At 48.4% G+C, this 22,838-nt stretch overlaps 2 protein-coding genes across 3 annotated transcripts in view; one reads left to right on the top strand and one right to left on the bottom strand.

Moving 5' to 3' along the window:
- Positions 1 to 2,345, bottom strand: part of TEX264 (testis expressed 264, ER-phagy receptor) — a 139,290-nt gene extending 136,945 nt beyond the window's left edge. The window contains exon 1 of the mRNA XM_048857805.2: positions 2,202 to 2,345. The gene's annotated coding sequence lies outside the window, so the exon portion shown is untranslated. The remainder of the gene's footprint in view (positions 1 to 2,201) is intronic.
- Positions 2,346 to 2,639: 294 nt separating this feature from the next.
- The window catches only part of LOC125640257 (semaphorin-3D-like), a 52,962-nt gene continuing 32,763 nt past the window's right edge, over positions 2,640 to 22,838 (top strand). Inside the window, exons 1-2 of one of the 2 annotated variants that reach the window (XM_075130622.1) lie at positions 2,640 to 3,896; positions 11,907 to 12,040. The gene's annotated coding sequence lies outside the window, so the exon portion shown is untranslated. The remainder of the gene's footprint in view (positions 3,897 to 11,906; positions 12,041 to 22,838) is intronic. The other variant, XM_048858619.2, reaches the window with a different exon arrangement.

The raw sequence follows: 22,838 nt of genomic DNA, 5'->3' as shown, positions 1-22,838 counted from the left end.
ACCTGACAACAAGCCTGCTCAGACCTCCTGGGTACATACTTGGGCAGCGAGCAAAGGGGCAAAACTTCAGCCAAATTCTGCTATCAATTAAATCTGGGGCAAATCTGCAGGAACTCCATTGAAATCAATATTTTATTAAGACGATGTTAAAATAAAAAGAAAACCATACAGAGTTTAAGCAAAAAGAAAAGGAGTACTTGTGGCACCTTAGAGACTAACAAATTTATTTGAGCATAAGCCTTCGTGAGCTACAGCTCACTTCAACCATAGAAGTTTCTGGTTATCAGGGAATAATGTACAGATTATCAAGGGATGCAAAGTTCAGTTTAGGATCTGATGGCATAAAGAATACATAATCTGCAATATCCCCAATTGAGGGTAGAAGGTTAACGGGTCAAAGTACAGACATTGAGATATGAGGGTATGTTGTTCATATAATGGTTATGTTCAGGCGTTATTCTGGATTTACCCTCAGGTAACAGGATGCAGAATTTGGTCCTATGTTTTTGTTTGTTTCTAAAGCTTACTCAATACAAATGTTAGTAATCAAATCACACCGATTATACCACACCCACACACATAAGCCTCACACAAAAGAAAAAGAAGAAAGGAAGCTTGCCACACAGAACAATTGAGACAGGGCTACAATCTGTGCGTGTCAAAAATTAGGAAGAGGAAAGTGAACCAATCCCCCAGGCAGTTAACCAGCTCATCCACTACACAGAGGTTACTGACGAGCCCAGAAACTGGAATCTGTTATCAAATCCCATTCACCCCCTTCTCTACTCATACAGCTGTTCAGTTTCTCCCAAGTTCCCAACCTGTCTTGTTTACTTCAGTTGTGTTCTGCTTCCTGGTTCACGTGTACCAGCCTGATGAGGTCACAGTGCTCGTGCACAGTCTGGGAAGCCAACAAGCATTTTTCCTTCCATTCCTTAAAGAGCCACTGATGCTCTATGGAAAACTTTGGAACACATACACTTTGGCAGCAATTCTGCCTGAGTGTCAATGTTTTATCCAGCAGGAAAGGGGAAGGCAGTTGGGGACTGTTTCTAGGATTCCAGGGATCATACAGCTTCTCTGCTCCTTTCAGAGTTTGCCCACTCCAGATTCTTATTCCGTACCTGAGTAGTAATCTCCTGTGACAACTGTTCAGCTAATTGTAATGACACAAACAGAGGATTATGGCTTCAGGTAAGGACTAAGCAACTGGAGTGAAATGAGCCCTTGGGCCCTGATGCCACTGGGATCCAATACTGATTTCAAATCAGGGCAAATCACGTTTGTTGCCAGCCTGCTTTTCCTGACTAGCGTGGACTGGAATTTTTAATTCAAATGAGGTCCAAGCTCATTACAGACTCTTGGGCCTTTGCTTAAATTGGTAAATGTTGGTTATTGTCAATTTTTGCTTCCATTCAAAGATTGATAAAGAAACACCTGTGTTCACAGCTAGAGAAAATGTGGTTTTTTTTTATTTTAAATACTGTTTGGGTTCTCCTGAAAGTTGCACTGTAAGGAATCTCCCACACCCAGATACCATGGTGATGGGTGCTAGAGAAAAAACACAGAGGAGAGCCCAGGGCATGGGGAGGGGGAGATTTGGGGGGGATGATCAATGCGGGAGGGGACACTGGTCACCCTCAGAAGAACTTTGGCATACTAAGTGTTTGGCTGTTCCTCAAAGATTTTCTCCTCCTCAAACAAAAGAGATGCAGAAATCTTTGAGGCTAGTCAAACACCTGGCCCAGCAAGACTTGCCCCACAGCGAGTCCCCTTCCTGGCAGACCGCATGCCACTCCGCCAGAGACCCTGCTGACCCATGGACTCGAACCCTCCTCCTTGGGAAACACTGCTGAAACTCCGGGATTGCCCAGCGCATGTCAGCCTCACGAAAGCTTATGCTCAAATAAATGTGTTCGTCTCTAAGGTGCCCCAAGTCCTCCTTTTCTTTTTCCACCCCACACGGGGATCCACGGCAGGCTGGTCTACAAGGGTTTACAAGCTCTGAGTAAAAAGAAAAGGAGGACCTGGGCCACCTTAGAGACGAACAAATGTATCAGTCTCCTCCCGAAGCCAGCAGGGATCCCCCGAGTGCCAGTCTCCCCCTGCACCCCCGCTCGGGGATCCCCTGAGTGCCCGTTTCTCCCCCCGGGATTTGCCAGGCCCGTCTCCCCTTGGGGTCAGTCCCGCGCCCAACTCACCCCGCGGCGGTGGCAGCAGGGCGGGGGCCGTGCGCTCCTGGCTCAGTCTCGGGCGCTGCTGAGGCGGCGCTCGGGGGCGCGCCCGGGCGGGCGGGCAGGCGGCAAGACGCTCCCCCGCTTCACCACCACCCCCACACAGGCGCGCGGGCCCCGGCGGGACGGAGCGTGCGCGCGCACGGCCTGGCTGCGGGCGGGCGCCGCGCTGGGCGTGGCGCTGCCCGTCCCCGGGGGGGGCCTGGGTAGGGCGGCGTAGAGGGGCTCCTCGGTGGCCCCGCCACAGCCCCGGGGGGGGAAGCGTCTCTGGGGTGGTCCCACCCCAGCCAGCAGGGGGCGGAGGTCTCTGGGGTTGTACCATCCCAGCCACAGGGGGGTCTCTGGAGTGGTGTCATCTCAGCCGCTGGGGGGGGGAGGGCGTATCCGGGTTGGCCCTACCCTAACCAGCAGGGGAGGGGGTCTCTGAGGTGCCACTGCCTTGGTCTGGGGGGGTCACTGGGCTGGCCCCTCCTTGGAACCAGGTCCGTCCATGAGTGAGCCTGAGGTGGCACCGCCAGTCTCTTCTCAAGGCAACGTGCCAATCTTAGGGGGCTCTTCGGCCCCTGGGCTACCTCCCAGCTCTGCTCCCCAGCCAGCCCAAATGAGAGCCCGATGCTGGGGGGCAGAAGGAAATGCTGGGACAGGAGTGACACCCCACACGCTGGCAGCCCGGAGCAGGGCCACCGGGCAAAACGGTGCTGTTGGAGGAGCATCCAAGGCTGGGGCCTTGCAATTTACCGAGCAGCCTTTTACTGTCGTGCTGTGGGAGAAGATCTCCAGCCTTGTGTTGGGCTGTCACAGGTGCACGCCAGGCTGACACGTTGGCATCCGAGGAGAGTACCCTAGTCCTGTAGTATTGGCTGAGTGCTCAGTGTGTACAGTGTTGCCAGAAGAGGGCTCCAGCCGGGCCTGGTCCTATCAAGAAATGGGTGCAGAAGCATCTGTGGAGTCCCCCCTCCCCCACCAGGCGAGGGTGGTGTTCTCAGAAGAGTAACCCCAAACTAACACAGAAGAATGGGAGAAGTGTCCCTCTGGCAAGGTGACATCAGAAGAAGGCACCCCACTGTTATCCCCCAACAACCTAACCTGCACCAACAGTCATTTTTATATTGGAATATTATTTAAAAGTTGACTAGAAAAGGATGTGAAAGTCCCTATAGCTCCATCACAATAAAACAGGAAGTGGCAGCAGGACTAACTCACGCGTGGATGTCAGTCAGCGATAAGCATCATAGAAATGCCTATAAATAAATATTCTGAAAATGTAATCCAAAACCAACTGATTGTCTACCAGACAGTGTTCATCACTGAAACAGCAGGGGACCTAACAAAATAATATCAGAATATAAAGGCTCACACGTGATCTAGTTTCCCCCCACCTGAGGACTTCAGTGTAAGGAAATGTTATGTTTCTGTGCCATGACTATGGTAGGGGCTGTTAAATTCTTCTCATGCCCTGTTTCATGATGTCCAGACCAGCAAGACTGAGCTATGTGGTGATCAGTCTGGTGAATCCAAATGGACTCCACCCAATAATAGATTTGGTCATTTCCTGTCAGGAGATGTTTTTCACCCACTTCACAGGTGTTGTATTGAGACTGGTTTGGCTACCCTCTTGAGGACACCATGGGCCTGGACCAACGGAGTCTCACCAGAATTCAGGTACAGAGATCCAGAAAGTGCTAGGAGGGCTGTAGACTATGTCCTGTGAAATGTGTGCATGGCTGGTGAAACCCAGAAAGGAGGTTTGTGGGTGCATTATTGATGGGGAATGTTAATGTCTCCCTTCTGGAGAGCAAGATGCTAAATACCCTGAAGGGATGATCAGGACTTTGCTCAAGACATTTATTTGTAATTACCTCAGCCATTACCTCTGCCCCAAACTCTCCCTTGATTGGACAGGTCAAAGAATGGCTTGATGACAGTCAAGGTAGATATGCTGGAGGGTAGGTATAGGGTCCAGAGTGACCTAGACAAATTGGAGGATTGGGCCAAAATAAATCTGATGAGGTTCAACAAGGACAAGTGTAGAGTCCTGCACTTAGGAAGGAAGAATCCCATGCACCGCTACAGGCTGGGGATCGATTGGCTAAGCAGCAGTTCTGCTGAAAAGGACCTGGGGATTACAGTGGACAAGAAGCTGGATGTGAGTCAGCAGTGTGCCCTTGTTGCCTAGAAGGCCAATGGCATACTGGGCTGTATTAGTAGGAGCATTGCCAGCAGATCGACGGAAGTGATTATTCCCCTCTATTTGTCACTGGTGAGACCACACCTGGAGTATTGCATCCAGTTTTGGTCCCCCCACTATAGAAGGGTTGTGGACAAATTGGAGAGAGTCCAGCGGAGGGCAATGAAAATGATCAGGGGGCTGGAGCACACGACTTACAAGGAGAGGCTAAAGGAACTGGAGTTATTTAGTCTACAGAAGAAAAGAGTAAGGGGGGATTTGATAGCAGCCTTCAGTTACCTGAAGGGGGGTTCCAAAGGGGATGGAGCTCGTCTGTTCTCAGTGGTGGCAAATGACAGAACAAGGAGTAATGGTCTCAAGTTGCAGTGGGGGAGGTTTAGGTCGGATATTAGGAAACACTATTTCACCAGGAGGGTGATGAAGGACTGGAATGGGTTACCTAGGGAGGTGGTGGAATCTCCATCCTTAGAGGTTTTTAAGGCCCGGCTTGACAAAGCCTTGGCTGGGATGATTTAGTTGGTGTTGGTCCTGCTTTGAGCAGGGGATTGGACTAGATGACCTCGTGAGGTCTCTTCCAACCCTAATAGTCTATGATTCTATCATCTTCAAATATATAACGGGCAGTCATAAAGAGGATGGTGATCAATTGTTCTCCGTGTCTACCAAAGGTAGGACAAGAAGTAATCAGCTTAATCTGCAGCAAGGGGGATTTCGATTAGATATTAGGAAAAACTTGCTAAATTAAAGGATATGTATGAATAGGCTTCTTCCAAGGGAGCTTGTGGAATCTCCATCCTTGGAGGTTTTTAAGAACAAGTTGGACAAACTCCTGTCAGCGATGGTCTAGTCCTGCGTTAGCAAGGGAAGATGAGCGATGACCTGTTGGGGTTCCTTCCAGCCCTACGTTTCTATGATTCTATGGCAGCTCAGGGTTCATCTGGATTCCTCTGTTCCTTGGCTCAGCCAGATCCCTACCACTATGGTTTCGGACCTGGCTAGGGTAGGGAGGTATCCTTAGTTGATGTTCTTCCTCCTCCAATCATTGGACAAACGTCAGCAGTCATGCTGGTGTTGTTAGCCCTATCAAGGCTTGTTGGCCTTTGATATGGTGGAACACAAGATATAGTTGACTCATGGGGTCTGGCACGGTGGACAGGGTTGTTCTTTAATGGCTACACTCCTTCTGTCTGAGAGTTTTCGGAGGGTGGTGCCTGTTTATATGCCATGCCACAGAGCTGCACTCCATCCCACCTCTATTCCAATGTGTATGTGAGAGGCATATGAGACCAGTTTGGGGCTGCAATCACATCCCAGTAATACTCAGTTCAATGCCTCCTTTTCACCAGATCTGGGCAGTGCTTTGCCACTGCCTGGCTAAAAGTGAAAATGGCTAATTAGGGTGGAAAAGACAGACCTTATGCTTGTTAGCAAGGGGAAGTAACATGCACAGTGACTGGCATGCTCTATCTGCTGCAGGATTGGGTCTGCTCTTTCTGCTGCAGGACTGTGTCCCAGTTCATGCTTTGTGGGTAATTTTGAGCTTCCAAGTGGCCTTGAATTGCCAGGTAGCACTGATCTCTCATTTTGCTGAAGATTACTAAGAGGCTGCAGTGTTCCTTGCTGCCACAGACTTCACCCAGCCAGCATGGCCCTTATTCCCAAAGGCTGGACTACAACTTTACTATGCTCAAAGATCATTCAGGAGCTTTAGCAGTGCACCTGTGTTAGCATTGCATCTGCTTCCAGGGGCAGTTCAAGGTGTTGGTCCTAGGAGCATGGATGGGAGAGTGTGAGGAGGGCAAGAGGCAGGAAAGCCTATTTCAGTATAACTTAGAATAATACTTTACCATGGTTTAGCCCCTTTCTTCCAAGGAGCTCCATTTTACAAACTTGAATTACATCTCAAAGGCCCTCTTGGAATTAGGTATCATACCTTCTTTACTGGGGCGGAGGGGAACGTTACAGGGAAATTAAGTGCTTTGCCTGAACATACCCAGTGAGTGAGAGCACCCCTGCCCTCCAGCCCTGAAGTTTATTTAGCCCTGGATATGCTTTAGCCTAAAAACCAGAACACACACACAATTTATCTAACTAATCTAGAAAATCCAGAGGGGTTTGGTTAGTTTTGACTCCCTTCATTAGGGGCGTGCCAAGCAGAGCTGATGGTTGCATTTGCTACAAAAATACAAAGAATTGTTTTCAGAACAGGTCAGTGCCCCCAGTAGGGGCAGCTATCCCCAAGCCTGGGTTGTTGGCTGATAGGATTGAGAAGCAGCAACTGAGGTTTTGAATATATTTGGCCTTGGACTGTTTGCGGCACGCTCAGCCCTAGGAGAGGCTCTCAGAGGAGTGCTGTGTCTCTCTCAACTGGTATATTGATCATCTTGGAGAGGTTTACGATTATGACTCACCTGGCCTTTCAGCCCATTGTTATTTAAATTCTTTCACATTAGGAGGCAAACAGTGGATGTTGATTGTTGGAAAAGTATTGATTCATCTGTCACACTGGCTCCTGGCCTGTTCTCTGCAATATTTGTGTGTCTGCTTCATCCATCTATGTCTATAGACTCCAGCTTTATCTGGACAGTGGTACGAGGTCCAGTGCAGGTGCCTGTGTGCTGCTAGTTGGACCGGTTAGTCAGCCTCACAGTTATGCAATCATCACACAGGCATCGGTGAGCTCCATGCCCCTAATAGCCCTCGACTCAGCATCAGACTCCAGTCCCCCTCCCCAGCACAGCACCCTGGCTCTTCACCCTATCCCCATCTGCTGGACATGCTGTGACCCAGGGAGACCCCAATGCCAACTGGCAGAGGGCATGCCCTACCATAACTCACTTCAGGTCTGACACACTCATTGACCCAACTCGCTGTTGTCAGAATCTGTATTTAAAAGGTGTCATGTAAGGTACCATATGCAAACTGGTAACACACTAGTCATTAATATTATTGAGCAATGCATTTACAGGTGATGTACAAAATATTATAGATGTGTGCTGGAAATATGTTCCTAAAATGTCTTTGGCAGGCAATGACTATGCCTTAGACAAAGGAATGTTGTTTTGCCTGCTTGACTGTGTTTCCAAATGTAGATTAAGCAAAGTGACATCAAAGACAATGAAAGCACATTTACATGGAAGGTAAATAAGGGCCATCAGGCGAGCAAGTGGGGGAGATGGCTACTTAGCAATCATATCAGGGAATGGAAGCTCCACCCCAAGAAGCATTCCTGCCTCTTATAACAGGGTCAATGAGCTTTGGGAGATTTAAGCAGACACAGAAAGCCATTTTGGTATCTCTCACTGGGAAGACAAAAGGGGCCAGAGCTCTTGAAATTGAAGAAAGGTGGATCCTTCAGCCAAGGGTGTTGAAGTTCCTGGGAACTGACTATTGGTGAGAAACCTGCTCAGGCAAAGATATTGTAACTTGCTGAAATTAAGTTTTAGTCACTGATCTTTCCTAGCTCTTTCACTCTTACTTGAAGGCACTTAACAAATATTCTCTATTAATAAACATTCTTGTTTCATTACAAAACAATCTCAGGGTTGTGTAATAAACTACAGGGTGGGTCTCTGGTGTGTGCTCTGTCTCTCTAGATGCAACAAACTTATGAGTGTCCAGTGAGAGGGACATGGCAGGGAGACGTCTCTGGGGAACTTGGGAGTTAGGGTGCACTGATGGGTATCTGCAAGGCAAGGTTTGGACTGGCAGAGTACTCAAGAGAGTTTGCTGGCAGAGCAGTTGAGTGGGTGTATCGGAGAGGGCTCATAGTTGTGAGTGACCTGAGCAAGATGTCACACATGCCATCTCCTGTCACTATCTCCCTTTCCCCAAATTCAGTTACACGGTATGCATTTGAACTGGGAGGGAGAAGACAATGTGCTTTGTAAAAAATCACTTTAGACTCAAAGGGCCAACACAAGCAAGTGTCTGTGGGGAGGACATTCACTACATTTTGAACATTTTAGTTGGAACATTGCAAAATACATCCTGCCTTGACAAACCTCAAGGTTGGAAATACCATTTAGCAGAGGAAGACAGTAATGCATCCGATGAAGTGAGCTGTAGCTCATGAAAGCTTATGCTCAAATAAATTTGTTAGTCTCTAAGGTGCCACAAGACCTCCTTCACTCATAGCTGGAGAGAAATTCCATATATTCCATCACTACTACAGTACCGGAAGCAAATCCTGAAATCCTTCCTCAGCTTTTATGCAGTTGTTACACAGGCAAGTTACTGTAACCAAGTGCTGTAGTTAGCACAGGGATGGATAGGAGGGCAGATGGCCCACAGAAGGAAAAGGTTTGAGAGCCATTTGTACTTGGGGAAGTTCTGACCCCTTGTGGCTGAAACTGTATTGACAAACTGAGCCTCAGCAAAGACTGGACTGAAGTCAAGCATGGATGTTATATGGCTGGACGGGTACGAAAGATAGATAATACCTGGATCTGCATCAGAAACCATGGAGAAGAGGAGGATTACAGTATAAGGAAAAGTGAAGATAGGTTTATCTGTTATAACTTCACTCACTAGAATACTCAGTTACCACCATTTTTTTTGGTTTGGAACTGATTTTTCCCAGTGATTGACTGGTGTTCTAGATATAATAATAATTTTCTCTTATGCATATTTATTTCATGGATATCAAAGTGCTTTACAAAAACAGCTAAACATTATTATTCCTATTGTACAGGAAGGAAAACTGAGGCAGTGAGCTGGTAAATGACTTGCCCAAGGTCACACCAAGTTAGTGTCAAAGCCAGGACTAGATCCCACCTCTCCTAACTCCACTGTAAGCTGCTCAGTGCACTAGACCACAGCTGCTCAATTCCATTAGCCCAAGGGAGTCACCAAAAGAGTAAAAAAATATGAGCACAAACTTTACACAGCAATATTTACAAACTAGTCATGATAATATCACAAATATAAATAGTTCCTTTCATCCCAAAGAATCCCGGAGTGCATTATAAACATACAAGAGCATCTTGACCCACCAGCAACATGCAGCCACCTCGGGAGCAAATGTTGGTAGCTATTTAATAGCACACATTCATTCTACACACACATTTAGGATAGGAAATGAAGATGCATGATCTAGTTATTTGAAACTATAGGGGCAGTTTTGGAAAGCGGAATGCTGTTACCTAAAGTAACATGTACTTGAACGATCTCCCATTTAGATACTAACTATGCCTAACCCTCCTTAGTCTAGGAGAGCTAACAAATTACACCACAAAAGGGAATAAGTCTCTTTCCTGCTTCATAGCAAGATCTAAATGCATGCAACATTTTCTAATAATTTAACTTAATACTGTAAATCACTTAATTTAATACTGTAAATGCCTTGATCCAATAGCTGGTTAAATATTAGAGGTTGAACCTCTCTAATCTGGCACTCCCAGGGCTGGAGCACCCATGGGGAAAAATTAGTGGGTTCCAAGCTCCCCCACGTGGCGCTGCACTTACCAACTCCTCCTCCTCCTCCCTCCCAGCCCTTCTGGAATGCCGCGAACAGCTGATTCATGGCGTTCAAGCTCTGGGCCGGAGGGGGTGGACCTTGGGCCAGTATCAGAGCTCCCAGGTGGCAGCCAGGCCCCTGGGTGGGGGGGCCATGCTGGGTGCAAAGCCTGGGGAGGCTGCAGCACCCCCCGCACCCTTACTTCCCGCGCCTGTGGAGACCTGCTGGCACTCTGCATTGACCTCCCATGGTTTCGCAGATTCTCTGGTTCAGCACTGGTCAGGTCCCGAGGGTGCCAGACTAGAGAGGTTTAACACGTATTAAATGCTGCTAATTTTTGGATGAAAAAGAAAATTTTCTGCTGAACATGCATTCATCAAACCCAAGGGAATAAAAGGTGAGAAGGATTTCTAATAAAGAGTGCATACACTCACATAAATTGAACAATAGTTTGCTGCAGTATAAGTAAGATGCTTTATCCACCACCCCTTTACCACTAAAATGTGCCCCCTTTTGGGGAAGTTTGTCCCAAGCACAGAAATGATACAAAGTCACCTAAATCCCTTCTGATTTCAGCTGTTTATCTGAGCTATAACCTGTGTGGCTCTAATGAAAGAATTCAGGGTCTAAGTTAATGCTTACTGAAATCAATAAAAGTTCCCACTGAAGTCAAAGGGAGCTGGATTAGGCATTTTGCCCATAGAGCAGCTGATTTCCTGGGCATTCTGAAGATGAGCTCCCTCCAGGTATTCCTGGCTTTGTTAGTGTGAGGGGCCTCTTAGCTGAAGTCCGTCTGATGTTTTCATTTTCCCAAAACGCTCATTAGGTCTCCCACCTTTGTTCAATGAAAAACAAGCTGCACGTCAGTGAGTAGACCTAGCCGAAGCACATCCTTTCCAACTGCATTCTCCATAGAGATTCCCACACCACCAGGACAGCTGCTCACTTGTCTCCCTTCAAGAGGACAATCCAGTGACTCTTGAACACCCCACTCCTTCTCTCCCGCTCTGGGAACTGAAGCTGGGTCTCACACATCCCAGATGAGTGCTCTAACCACTGAGCACCACCAACCGCCGGTTTGGATGGAGTGAGGCAGACACCTAACTCATTTCTACAGGAAACACCTTAGGCTCCTAAGCCATCTGACTCCAGGTGGTGGATGCCCGTTCACAGATCACCAAGCAAATCTAGGTGCCACCCTGCTGCCTGGATTAGGCACCCATCTGCAAGATAGGGGCAGGGTTTAGCATACATCTCTGATTGCCAACTCCTATTGGCTGGCTTCGGCAGTTCCCTGCTAAACGTGCTGGCTTTTGTGGACTCCATTCGTATGTGCCTCTCTCTCCCCATTCATTGTACAGGGAGCCTAGCTGCATAACTTGGCTTTGTGGATCACTGTGTTGTTCCTGGCTTTTCTAGGCAACATGACCCTCAACGTGGCAATGCCTAAGTGCCTTTGTGGATCACACTTTTAAAAATGGTATGTAGCCACCTAAATCACTTAGGCCTCAGTGCCGAGCTGAGCAATGCCTAAATACCACTGAAAATCTGGGCCTTGGCCTCTTTGTATCTCAGTTCCCCATCTATAAAGGAGGCATAATCACAAAGTGTTTACCTATTGGGATATTTTGAGTGTTAATTAACCAATCTCCATCAGGTGCACTGAGCTCATCAAGTGAAATGTGCTCTAGAAAAGCAGAGAGCACATAATTTAATACAAAAATCTGCACCCACTTCACAACTATGATCAGTGGCCAGTTTGCAATGTTACAATAGGTGCTTGGAAATTATTTGGATCCAAACATCCAGCTCGATAAATACAGACATTTACCACTAGATGTCAGCTCTTCCCAGCAAATTTTGTCTGGGCTAAGGAACTGGATTAAGGGTTGAGAATGAAACATAAATAAGTGGAACAGATGGTCTGGTAACAGCTTCTACTATTTTTATGAATGGAGGCTGTCTTTGGATGACATCACTGGCTCTTGACTCCACCCCTACTCTACAGCTTCCTTGTACATTTCAGGTGCTTCTGCTTTGCCAGGGGCTAATGCACTGGAGGCTGTGGAGCTTGAAACAGGAAAGCAGCATAAGCAGACAGCACACTGCTAAAGCAGACAGCAGCTCATCATCTGTAAAAGTCAGCAGAGCCTGGAGGTGGTGAGTAGCAAAGAGTTATTAAAGTGCTACTGTTAGTGGCTGGAAAATCTTTGTATTTTTTTCTCCCTGTGGGACCAAAATTGTGTTTCCATTTACATTGGGCCAGATCCAGTGTAACTCCATCAAAGTCAGTGGAGTTATGTCAGGGTTAACCCACTGTAACTGAGCATATAGGTGGCCTCTACATCTGCAAAACAGCTTCTGACTGTGACTTATCCTTTCCTAAATCGAAGAGCAAACAGAGATTACTCTGGCACTCGTGTTCCATATTACATGATGGGGAAGTCTTTGGTAAGCTTATTTGTCATCATTATAAATGCCTTACTTTGGATTCAGCAGATTTTATTACCAAGTTAAGGCTTTGTATATTCCATGCTGGTACTTTCTATGGCTTCTTTACTCTGACCATTTAATTTCCCACCAATAAATTTTAACAATCTGAAATTAGTTTACAGATCACATTTCCACTGAAGGACTGTTCCATTCAGAGGACTGTTCCACTGACCACAGGCTACTCTGTTGGATCCCCCTCTCCCCCAAAAAAGAAAGTAAAAATGACTAAATAAATCTTTAAAAAGAAAAGGAGTACCTGTGGCACCTTAGAGACTAACAAATTTATTTGAGCATAAGCTGTAATTACACTGAATGCATCCGATGAAGTGAGTTGTAGCTCACGAAAGCTTATGCTCAAATAAATTTGTTAGTCTCTAAGGTGCCACAAGTCCTCCTTTTCTTTTTGTGAATACAGACTAACACGGCTGCTACTCTGAAACCTGTAAATAAATCTTTGTTTTCCATTTGACTTTGTCTGACAGCACTAATGTTTAAAGAAAAAAATTACCACTAAGTCCCCTGAATGAGTTAAACCCTCTCCAGGGCAAAGTTCTGCTCCTTTAAACCAGCTGTCGCGCCCCCCTCTCTGCAACGCCTCTACTCCCAGAAACTCAGGACATGCAGTGCAGCGGGCAGAAAAGAAACAGACCCTGAGAAATGTAAAGTGCTCTCTGAAAGAATCATTTAACTCGTGCTCTTTCGGTTTCTAAATATTTCAGTACTTGGGTTATTGATGACTGGGGAGCCTGGGGGCAGACAAAACCAATACTGCCTTTCGTAAGGGACGGATGTTTCAACATTGTGTTTTTGTAAGATTTAATTTGATGAATGGACCGATATGATAATAATTAATAATAATAACTTGCACTTATATGTTTATAGATAGATAGAAAAGGACTTTGCAAATTTAGACTAAAACTATGGACATAGAGATTATTTACCCACCCCTGATATGAGACCCCCTGTTCGGGCGGAGCACAGCAGTGGTCTAATGGTACTGTACACAGAAATGCTACATAGCAGCCTGGGACATTGCTTAAAGGATACCATGTCCAATGGAATCTGTAGGGGGATTGTCAGCAGAATATAGCTGGCCAGAATATAGCTGGCCAGAAATCTCAGGTTGTTGCCATGGCTCAGCTTAGTTTGCTATCTCTCGGTGATGTATCACTGCATGGGTGTGTGGCTGGGATCTAGCTAGCTGCTGGTGAGCAGATGCAATCTTTGTTGAACTAGAAGCCAGCATAGCCTTGTTGCCAGCTTAGTGTCCAGAGACGTCATGTTATCATAGCCCAGAAAGGACAGCAGGAGTTACACACACAGTTGAGACACAGAAATATAGGCTGGGACATTCAAAGGGGCCCAAATCCCATTAACTAACTCCCTTAGGCCCCTTGCAGTTCCACCCACAGGATTTTAGAGCAGAGATCAGACTTTGTCAGGTTTTCCTACAGGCCAGGCTTATTCAATCCATTAAAGAAAGAAATGGTTTCCTCTCTCGCTCATGCACTGCACTGCCTCACTCACCATCAGCAACGTTCAGTGTTTGAGATATACTTGGGCTCCTTCCCCTACTCTCCCAGATTGGTCTGATCTGCTGCCTCTTGCTGGGTATCTCACACACCTGCCTGCCCCATGAACGGGACACAATCTTTCAGGAGCTTTCCCCAGACCAAGCTGATTCTGTCCAATCTCACTAGGCACTGTTCAATAATCCCATCCCAGACTTCACAAACATGGAGGGCTTGGTAGTCCTCATGAGTCGGTGCCCTGATAGATTCTCCAGGCAAAGAGAGAAAGACAGTGTGTGTGTGTGCGAGACAGAGTGTGTATACAGGTTGTAGAGCCTTGCTTATTGTCTGTAGCTATTCCTTGCTAAGCTAACTTCAGTGCAAGCATCACAGAGATACAAACACAGTCACTATTCATAAACTCGAGATGGGGGAATGTGGTGGACCAGCAGTTATCAGTTCCATTAGAAACACTGGGCCAAATACCCCGCTCTAATTTCGTTGCAGCCAGTGGAGACGAGAGAGAGTTGAATTTGATTTGCTTTCTTAAGAAGGGAGTTGAGCAGGGAGCCTGTAAAGATATAAAGCTGTCCCTCAAGCCCTCTCCAAAATGCCACAGCCTGTCCTGTCCATGGAGGTGGCTGAACCACCCCTGTTCTGTACATGAGAGGACTTCAGGCCACAGGGTTGTCCATTGTACTCCTTTCGCCAGCACCAAGCTCACACAGAAAGAATAACAGCTGAGCTCATTAGAGCAGGAGCCACAATGGAGCTCCCTAGGAATGGTCTTCTTTGCACAGAAAGCGGGGACAAGAGCCAATGGGACACACTTACTGCCAGACACTAAAGCAGGCGAGTGCTCCTGGCCTCCTTGCTTCCATCCGTGCTCCTGTGACACCCTCTCCGAGATTGTTTACAGCGGGAAGGAAGATTTATTGCCAATCTTGGCTACTGCGCCATGGGAGCTGCCTCTTCCTCTAGAAACAGCCCATCCCACACTCCTGCTGGGATTACAGCAAGGGCCTCTCTGGGGAGTGCAGAGCGAGATCGGCACTTTTAGTAAACCTGGGATCCCAGGCATAGACCTGGTGCTGAAAAAATGAGCAAGGCAAAGACAGACAGCTGAGGAATCAACTGAGTGGCCCCATGCATCCCAGGCTGGAGCTGGAAAGGCTTTTAAACTAGGGTGGGGGAGGGAGAAGAGAAGCTTTGGGAAAGATGCAGCCAGTCCTTCCCCACATGCACATATTTAGGGAACGCTCTTAACTGGGGTAATGACCTGCTGTGACATACCTCCTGAGTGGAGCAGGACAGAACCCCAGACCAGAAGGGGGAAAAAGACAGTTTGTTCTGGTCCAGGAATCCAGGCCTAGCCTTGAGCCCTTTCTCCTCTTCAGTTTCCTAAATGACCCACATTTGCTCTCCCAAATGCCTTTGTTCCAAGTGCCTTTCATCAGCAGAGCTCACAGGACTTGACAATATCATTACCCCTCTTCCACAGCTCAGGAAACTGAGGCAAAGTGGCTCGCCTGAGGTTGCAGAGCTGGGAACAGAACACGGGGCGGGGGGAGGAGGGGTGGCCTGGTTCTCACTCCAGAGCCCTTTCCACTGGGTCACGATGCCTCTCTAAACATCCCCACAGATCATAACAATCGTGAGCGCAAACAAACAGACCCTGGACCCACTGGTACCTGGATAGCAAGGTGTTAGGGTGGTGTATCAGTAGCATAGATGTGATGGCTGCCACACTGGGAACTCAACTGAGGACCTTGAGAACTAAAAGCAGGAGTCTCTACAGGTTGAGTTAAAGAGCCTGGCTCCGGAGCTAGGGGTTGTGACTGATCTGTATCCTCTGTAGAGGAGGCAGAGATGAACGCACTGACCAGTGGGTTGCATGGACACGTGCTCAGGTGACTGTGCTGTATCCATCCTCAGTCTTCCCTGTATACCCAGACCCAGCAGACATCCTGTGTCCACTCACAGCCACTGTGCCACTCCCTCACACATGTGCACTGGGCCAACACAATTTTATTTGCATGACATGGGACACAATCGTTGCTCATGTCGAATAAAGTCTAATCGTGTGCCTGCCCAGGATATGGCTTCACAGAAACAATGTGCTTCAAAAACACCTGGCCATCAGCTGTGATTCTTCATGTCTAACTCACTGGCAGGCTGCCACTTATTGTGTGGCTGCTTCGCCACCTCCTTCACGTCTCCCGGCATCAGGCTCAAGTTTATTTCCTCGCTTTCCAAGGGGAGATTTCTGATGTCAGATAACATGAGGAAGTCTCTTTCCCAGAGCTTTTAATGGGTGAACAGCGTAGACAATGGCTTTTGGTTTCAGTCTCTCCTGAGTCATGATGAGAACAGAACTGTACCACATACGATGCACCTGCGTAGTGTACCGCTACCTGCATGCTGTAACCACACCCACACCCCAGCCTGTGCCTATCTGCTCTCATTCACACATGCCCACTCACTCGGACGGAAAGGGCCAGAGCCTCCCCTGGCATGCTGAGCTCTTTCAAAAAGGCTGGCCTAGCATGTGCTGTGGAAAGCAAGGATGGTTCAGCAGCTAGAGAGCCAGCATGGGCTGTGGGAGACCTGATCTTGAATCCCTGCTCCGCCACAGATGCCCATGTGTTCTTGAGCATATCACCTAGGGTATGTCTACATTGGTACCGGAGGGGTCGTTCCCAGCTTGTGCAGACATTCGGATGGAGTTAGTGCACTGAAAACAGCAGCGTAGTCACAGTGAAGCGAGCAGAAGCACGGGCTAGCTGCCCCGAGGCCAATCTCATCTGAAATCCCAGGGCCATACACGTGGCTAACTCGCCCAGAGTTAGCACTGGTGTGGCGACCCTAGCTGGAAATTACACCTTTAGCTCCAGTGTAGACATACCCCTGGTCTTGATCTCAGTTCCCATCTTTACTAACACTTCCCTACTGCACAGGAGTGTAGTGGGGATAATTAGATACTGAGGCTTCCTGATACTACAATGACAGGGAGACAGAAGCCCCTTAGGTAGATACCACATACACACACCTCAGGTTGGCCCCACACACCTAGCCCTGGCTATGCTATTGCTCACTCCAGTGCAAGTCAGCTGATGCATCATTCGTGTTGGGAGCCTTTTTGCGGACATGCCTCCTGCACCCTCAGCACTCTTTGATTAACCCCATCTCTGCTAGATTCATTCAGGTTTGACTGATATGGTGTTAAATGGCTGGGGCCATGGGATCCTTCTTTTCCTCAAAATGTGTCCGTAGTCAGAAAAGTGACCCTGCAAAGGACACTGAGGGCTCCAGGTTTATTTTCCTCTCATCAGCTCAATTAACCCTCCCCCTGACAAATCTTCCTTGGGTTTCAGCTCATCACCAGAATGACCCGGGTGCAGGGACCCTACATGGGGCTGAACAAATGGCCAGCTGGGGCTAAAGGCATGGTGTGCATCTAGGGTGACCAGATGTGATTTTATAGTGACAGTCCCAATATTTGGGGCTTTATCTTATATAGGCACCTATAACCTCCCACCCCCTGTCCCGATTTTTCACACTTGCTGTCTGGTCACCCTATGTGTGTCTGCCTCTCAGCCATTCACTAATCCCCTGGAGATTATACAGGCCAAATCCAGTGCTCCTAGCTCACGAAAATTCCCATGGCCTTCTATGGCAGGGCTGCCTGCGTAAGGACTGCAGGATCAGGCCGAAAGGAACCACCTAAGGCAAAAACCAGGAAAGATCTCTTCCTTAACTTTCTATTAAACTACAGAGCCTCTCCTTCCCTGGCTCAAACCCCAGAGGACACTACTGAGGTTTGTTCAACAGGTGTCTTTCAGAGGTGGCCAGCTGAACGGTACATTTTATCCCCTGGAGTGAGGCCACTTACGGAGTGAGAGAGGCAGGCCTGGATGTGCCAGAGGAAAGAGCAGCTCTTCCAAAAGGCTGTGGGAGCACGGCACTGTACAGGGGTCCTGGGGACTCATCCGGAGAGCCTCCCTTCAAATCCAGGCTGCAGTTACAGAGCCATTCCAGCTGACAGCCTCTGAGAAGAAGCAGAGAGTAGTGCAGGAACCCCCTACTGCTCATTAAAACGTTTTCTCTGCCAGAGTCCCCCATGCCTGTTTGTTCTATTTTATTCCAATTAGAGCAGGAGACCAGGGGAGGGCAGGGAGTAGGCTTCCTTTGGATTAAAAGAAAATACTGCAAAGCTTTGATGTGTCAGGTTGGGGAGGCAGGCACTCTTGGCTGAGGCAGGGAGCAGCTTCAGGAACGTAAGGCCCAGTAACCTCGGCCCAGGGCACTGGCTGGCATCAGTGAATCCATCTAACTGGGTCACTGAGCAAAGCAGCAGGTGACTCCTGTGGCAGGATGGCCCCAGCTTTAGGGTTAGGCCGAACTGAGGAGCCCTGCAAACTAAGGGCCTTGATCTGAGAGCTGCAGCACACCCACACCAACTCGCTTAGCTTAGTGCAGATTAACTTTAGGCAGGAGAAATCCCTTTGAAATATATTTGTAGGAGAGTTTTCAGTGAGTTGAATGCTAGCTCTAGAAACTGGCTTCTTAATAGCCCTGGATAGTGCCGTATCCGTGCCGCAAGGCAAGCAGCCCCCTCCACTGCCCCACTTGTGAGCAGCTGAAACTGCTGAAACTGCGAGCAAAGGGCCCTTTGTGAGGTCAGGCCATGACCACTAGGAACCTGACAGACCACACACGTTTCACAGAGGCCACTGAACAGCCAGCAGTGCCAGTTACTTCTGGTCTCCACTGATCGTGTCCAGATTTGCTCTGGTGGCCTAGAGGCGAAACTTCCTGTATCCAAATCCTGTGGACCAGACGTCTTCTCTTAACACCGTCATTCTGCATGAAATGAAGGATCATGAAAAAAAATGGGTGGGTAACACTTGCTAGAGTCAGGCAAGTACTTTACAAGTTACCACGCACAGCTTTGCTGCTGCCCCCAGTCCTGAGCGGCTGCCCCCTGCTATGGCAGCCTTGAGCTCCGCCTCACAGCTCTGCCTCTGCCCCTCAGTCCTGACCTGGCACCCCCTGCTATGCCAGCCCTGACCTCCCCTTCACAAACCCACCCTTTTCCTGCCCAATAGTAAAAGTGTGACATTGAGACCATCACATTTATTTTCTGTTTTGACTTGAACAAGGATTTGAACCTATGTTTCCAGGTCTGAGAGGCTGGGACACTGCAGCAACCCCCACTCCTCTAAATATGGAATACATTTAAATTTCTATCCACTAGGGCATCAAATGATCTTGAGCAGGGCTGATGTAAAAAGCACTAGCAACAGCGCATCATGCCTGGCAATGGCCATCTCTCAAACCCAGCACACCGAGGTCAGGAGCCCCCATCTGAATTTGCTGCATTAACCTACAGATTCAACTCAGAAAGTCTAATGAAGTGAGTGGTAAAGAGGGACAAACTCCATGGGACTCTGACTTCTTGTACTGTGTGAGACCATGTGTTAGACAGGTGACAAGTGTCAGTTTCTTCCCAGCGGAGAGGATTTCAGTGTAAAGAGCTCTCAGGAATATGTGTGTGTGTGTGTGTGTGTGTGTCCTGGAATCTGCAGCGCATTAGGGATCAGTCACACTCCGTGATGTGGGTGGGATAGAGGCTCTTTGATACACTACGTGGGCACTTTGCCTCCAGCACCCTCCATCAGAGGGTATCAGCACACTTCAGACATTAGGACATTTAAACCTCTTGACACCATTATGAATTAAGTCAGTAGTGTAATGAAGTAACTAGGTGCACCACTGCCTTCTGATGGATGGCTCAACTGCATGGGAAAACTCTATACTGCCATCAGTGACTCTCCTTTCTCTGCAGTGGGAGGGGCCTGGGTTCTTGGAGCCAGAGGTTGCAAGAAGTTCTGATTGATCACAGTGTGCAACATAGAGACACTGATGAAGTTCCTACATGGCCATGTGATGCACACACAAGAGGGGGCAGAGTTAAGGCTATCCACACTTTGAAAGCTCTGTTGGTTTGCAGAAAATTGGCAATAACGCACAAGTGCCCTAATCTGAACACCACCAGAATGCCATCCTGAATGTGGTAGGAGAGTCGTGGGAAGGAATCCCACTCCTCTGCCCTCTGTGTGGTGTGGGGCTCCTATGGTCCATCACAGCAGAACTGCCTCTTGTGAGCCTTAAAGAGTAGACAGCAGCCCTGCCTCACTCTTTTGCACCTTATGTCCTCCAGAAGGACTAAGCCAAGGGTTCCTCTGATGTCCTTACCTCAGCCCCTCACTTACCTTTTCCTCTGAGCTGGCCGTGCATGCTTTGTGCAGTGAATGCTTCCCTGGCTGCACATTCTAAGAGCTGGGTGAAAAGTTCTGTGTCAAATGTCTCAGGCATGCAGAGTTCGCTATGCACTGGCTCCCAACTTGGTCATTCTAAACCCATTTCTCACCTGAAGACTCAAAGATACATCTCCTCTGTCAGGGCTATTTCCAGGCCAAATGCCAACTTCTTCCCACCAGTCGTTTCAGCTGTGGTGTTCTCTCAAAAGGTTGCAGGATGATTTTTTTTTTTTAAATCATGGGATGAAACATGATTTATTCCTTCTCCTGGTCCTTCAGAATGACTGAATTGGCTCTCCTCAAACTGTAACCAGCAAGCGCTCCATTCATCTGCAAGGAGAGAACTTCAGTCCCAAAGGCAGAAAGTATAGGAGGTTCCAGGATGCTGAAAGAGGGGATTGGGGTGGAAAGCACGGCAGTGCTTGCTGTTGCTATAATTAACACGGAAGCCAAGAAGGCGTACTCTGGGCAGAGGCCTGAGCCTAGTGTGAGGAGCAGGGTACCAGCTGCACACATTTTCTTGCTTTTCAGAGTCAGTGGTTCATCAGAGTGGGGATTCTGGCAAACAGGCAGGAAAGCAGGCCACATTGCTGGTTCAGCTTGAGGTGTGGCTGCCACACACTTGTCTCGCGTTTCTGACCCTGGGCTTTGTCTGGAGAGAAGCCCAGCCCTCTTCCTCTCAAACTGTCCAAACGCGGCCCAGCTGCCATCTGGCTTAGTTTGCCTTGTGGCTTACCCCCCCACAGAGAAGACCTGCCAGGCTGGTCAAGGAAGCGGGAGCCAGGCAACTTCATGCACCGCTCTTCCAAACAGTGGGCTCTCGATGGCGAGAGATCAAGGGTTGACAGTGTGGAGATGGCAAAGGTGCGAACCACCAGATAGGATCTGAACAGGTGGCATTGATAGCTAGGGATGGGTGAATCCCGAGCCACAGTCCCAGAGGCTCTCCACCCTACTGGGGCTCATGTGATACAATATTTTGTCTGGCTTAGATTTTACTCTGAGGCATCATATTCACTGGTCAAGAATCAGTCACTCAATTTGGCCTCAGGGAGGCAGTAAGTCAATCCTATGTTGTAGGTGTAGCCTGGGAGGTCCTCTCCAGTCAGTTGGGACACCTTTTCCCACTGTAATGACTGCAATGACCACAGGTACTCAGCACCTGGGGTCTCCCTGCAGCTCTTGGGCCAGACCAGACCCACGCTTGCGGGTAGAGGGGAGGTCAGATGGTACCTCCCTATGCCAGCTTGGCCCACTGCCTCCTAGCAGGATTCATCTGCCGGAGAAAGAGTGGACAGGTCCTAGAAGGTGGGGATTCGCTCCATGCGGGCAAGTCAACAAAACCCCATGGTCAACACTATCAAAGGCAGACAAGTGATCTGAAAGCATCAGCATTAACACCTCCCCTTGGCCCACTGCCAGCCAGTGAGACAAGTGCAGGCTCTGTGCATTACTCAGGCCTGAAACCAAAGTGGGGAGGGATCAACACTACAACAGCCTTGCTCAAGAATGGAAGGTTAGAGACAGAGAGAGAGAGCTGGTAAGTGCGCCAGCCACAGACAATAGTTTCCAAATTATGGGATTAACAGCCACTTGTTAGAGGGAAGCCAGTTCCCTAACCTCTCCTAGGGTGGTATTAACCACCTTGGCCATCAATGGGCTCAGTCATTCCCCATTTGTGTTGCAAGCTGTCAGGGGCATGGTGCCACAGATTTGAACCTCAGGGAGCAGAACTCCCAGAGACCTCTCCAGACAGACAAAGATCTGCTCCCTGGAGAGCAGCCTGCCAAGTCCTGATTCCACTGATCCTGTCCATGGAACAGATGGAAAGTTCTTTTCAGTGCAAGAGAGAGTTTTGGCAGTTGGGATTTGCAGGGTTCTCAGAGAACTCGGCATAGTTTTGATAGACACAGTTCCATCCACGGAATAGGGGAAGAGAAGAAAGCCAAGGCAACCGCCCAGCATATGGAGTGAAATTGACAAAACAGCTGAACCCTGGAAGGGCTGTGAACTCTTTACATCATGACATAGATAGAATAAAAACTGAAGTAAGAGCTCACAGACTCATGTGTCAAAACAGCCATAAAGTTCCCCTGATCTGGACAAGACCTGCTGCCAGGCTCTCTGCCATTGAGTTATCGGGTGGACGGAGCTGTTTCTGCTACAGTCGTTATTACCACATACCTGGGAGCGGAGGGTTCTCCTACCTGGCAGGTATGAAAGGCAGATGGTGAAAAGCTAAAGCAGCTCAACCAAAGGAGGAGCATGGCAGGGGTGTGTGTGCTGAGAGCAGACAGAGCCTGTTGCTTCACGTTCCTGGAACTTAGCACGCTTCCGTGTTGCCACTTTTGGGAGAAATCTGCACAGAGTGATAATTGCAATAACCGCATTGAATCTTGCCAATCAGGACTGAGGGGCATAGGCAAGACTGTGTGAGGGTCGCAGTGCTGGAGTAGCCAGGGGATTACAAGTCAGGACGGAGGAGCCCTGGCAGAGAGTAGGTGTGAGGGAAGCTTGCACAGAATGTGCCTGTTATACCCTGTTAGCATTTCTCCAGTTTGAGCGCTGCTGCAGAATTCCTCCCTTCCTCCTGCTCCCTCCCTCTGTTCGCCTTCAGGACTCTGCACAGAC

The sequence above is a fragment of the Caretta caretta genome, chromosome 7, assembly GCF_965140235.1.
Source record: "Caretta caretta isolate rCarCar2 chromosome 7, rCarCar1.hap1, whole genome shotgun sequence".
NCBI lineage: Eukaryota > Metazoa > Chordata > Testudines > Cheloniidae > Caretta > Caretta caretta.
This window is presented reverse-complemented; position numbering and strand designations above follow the sequence as displayed.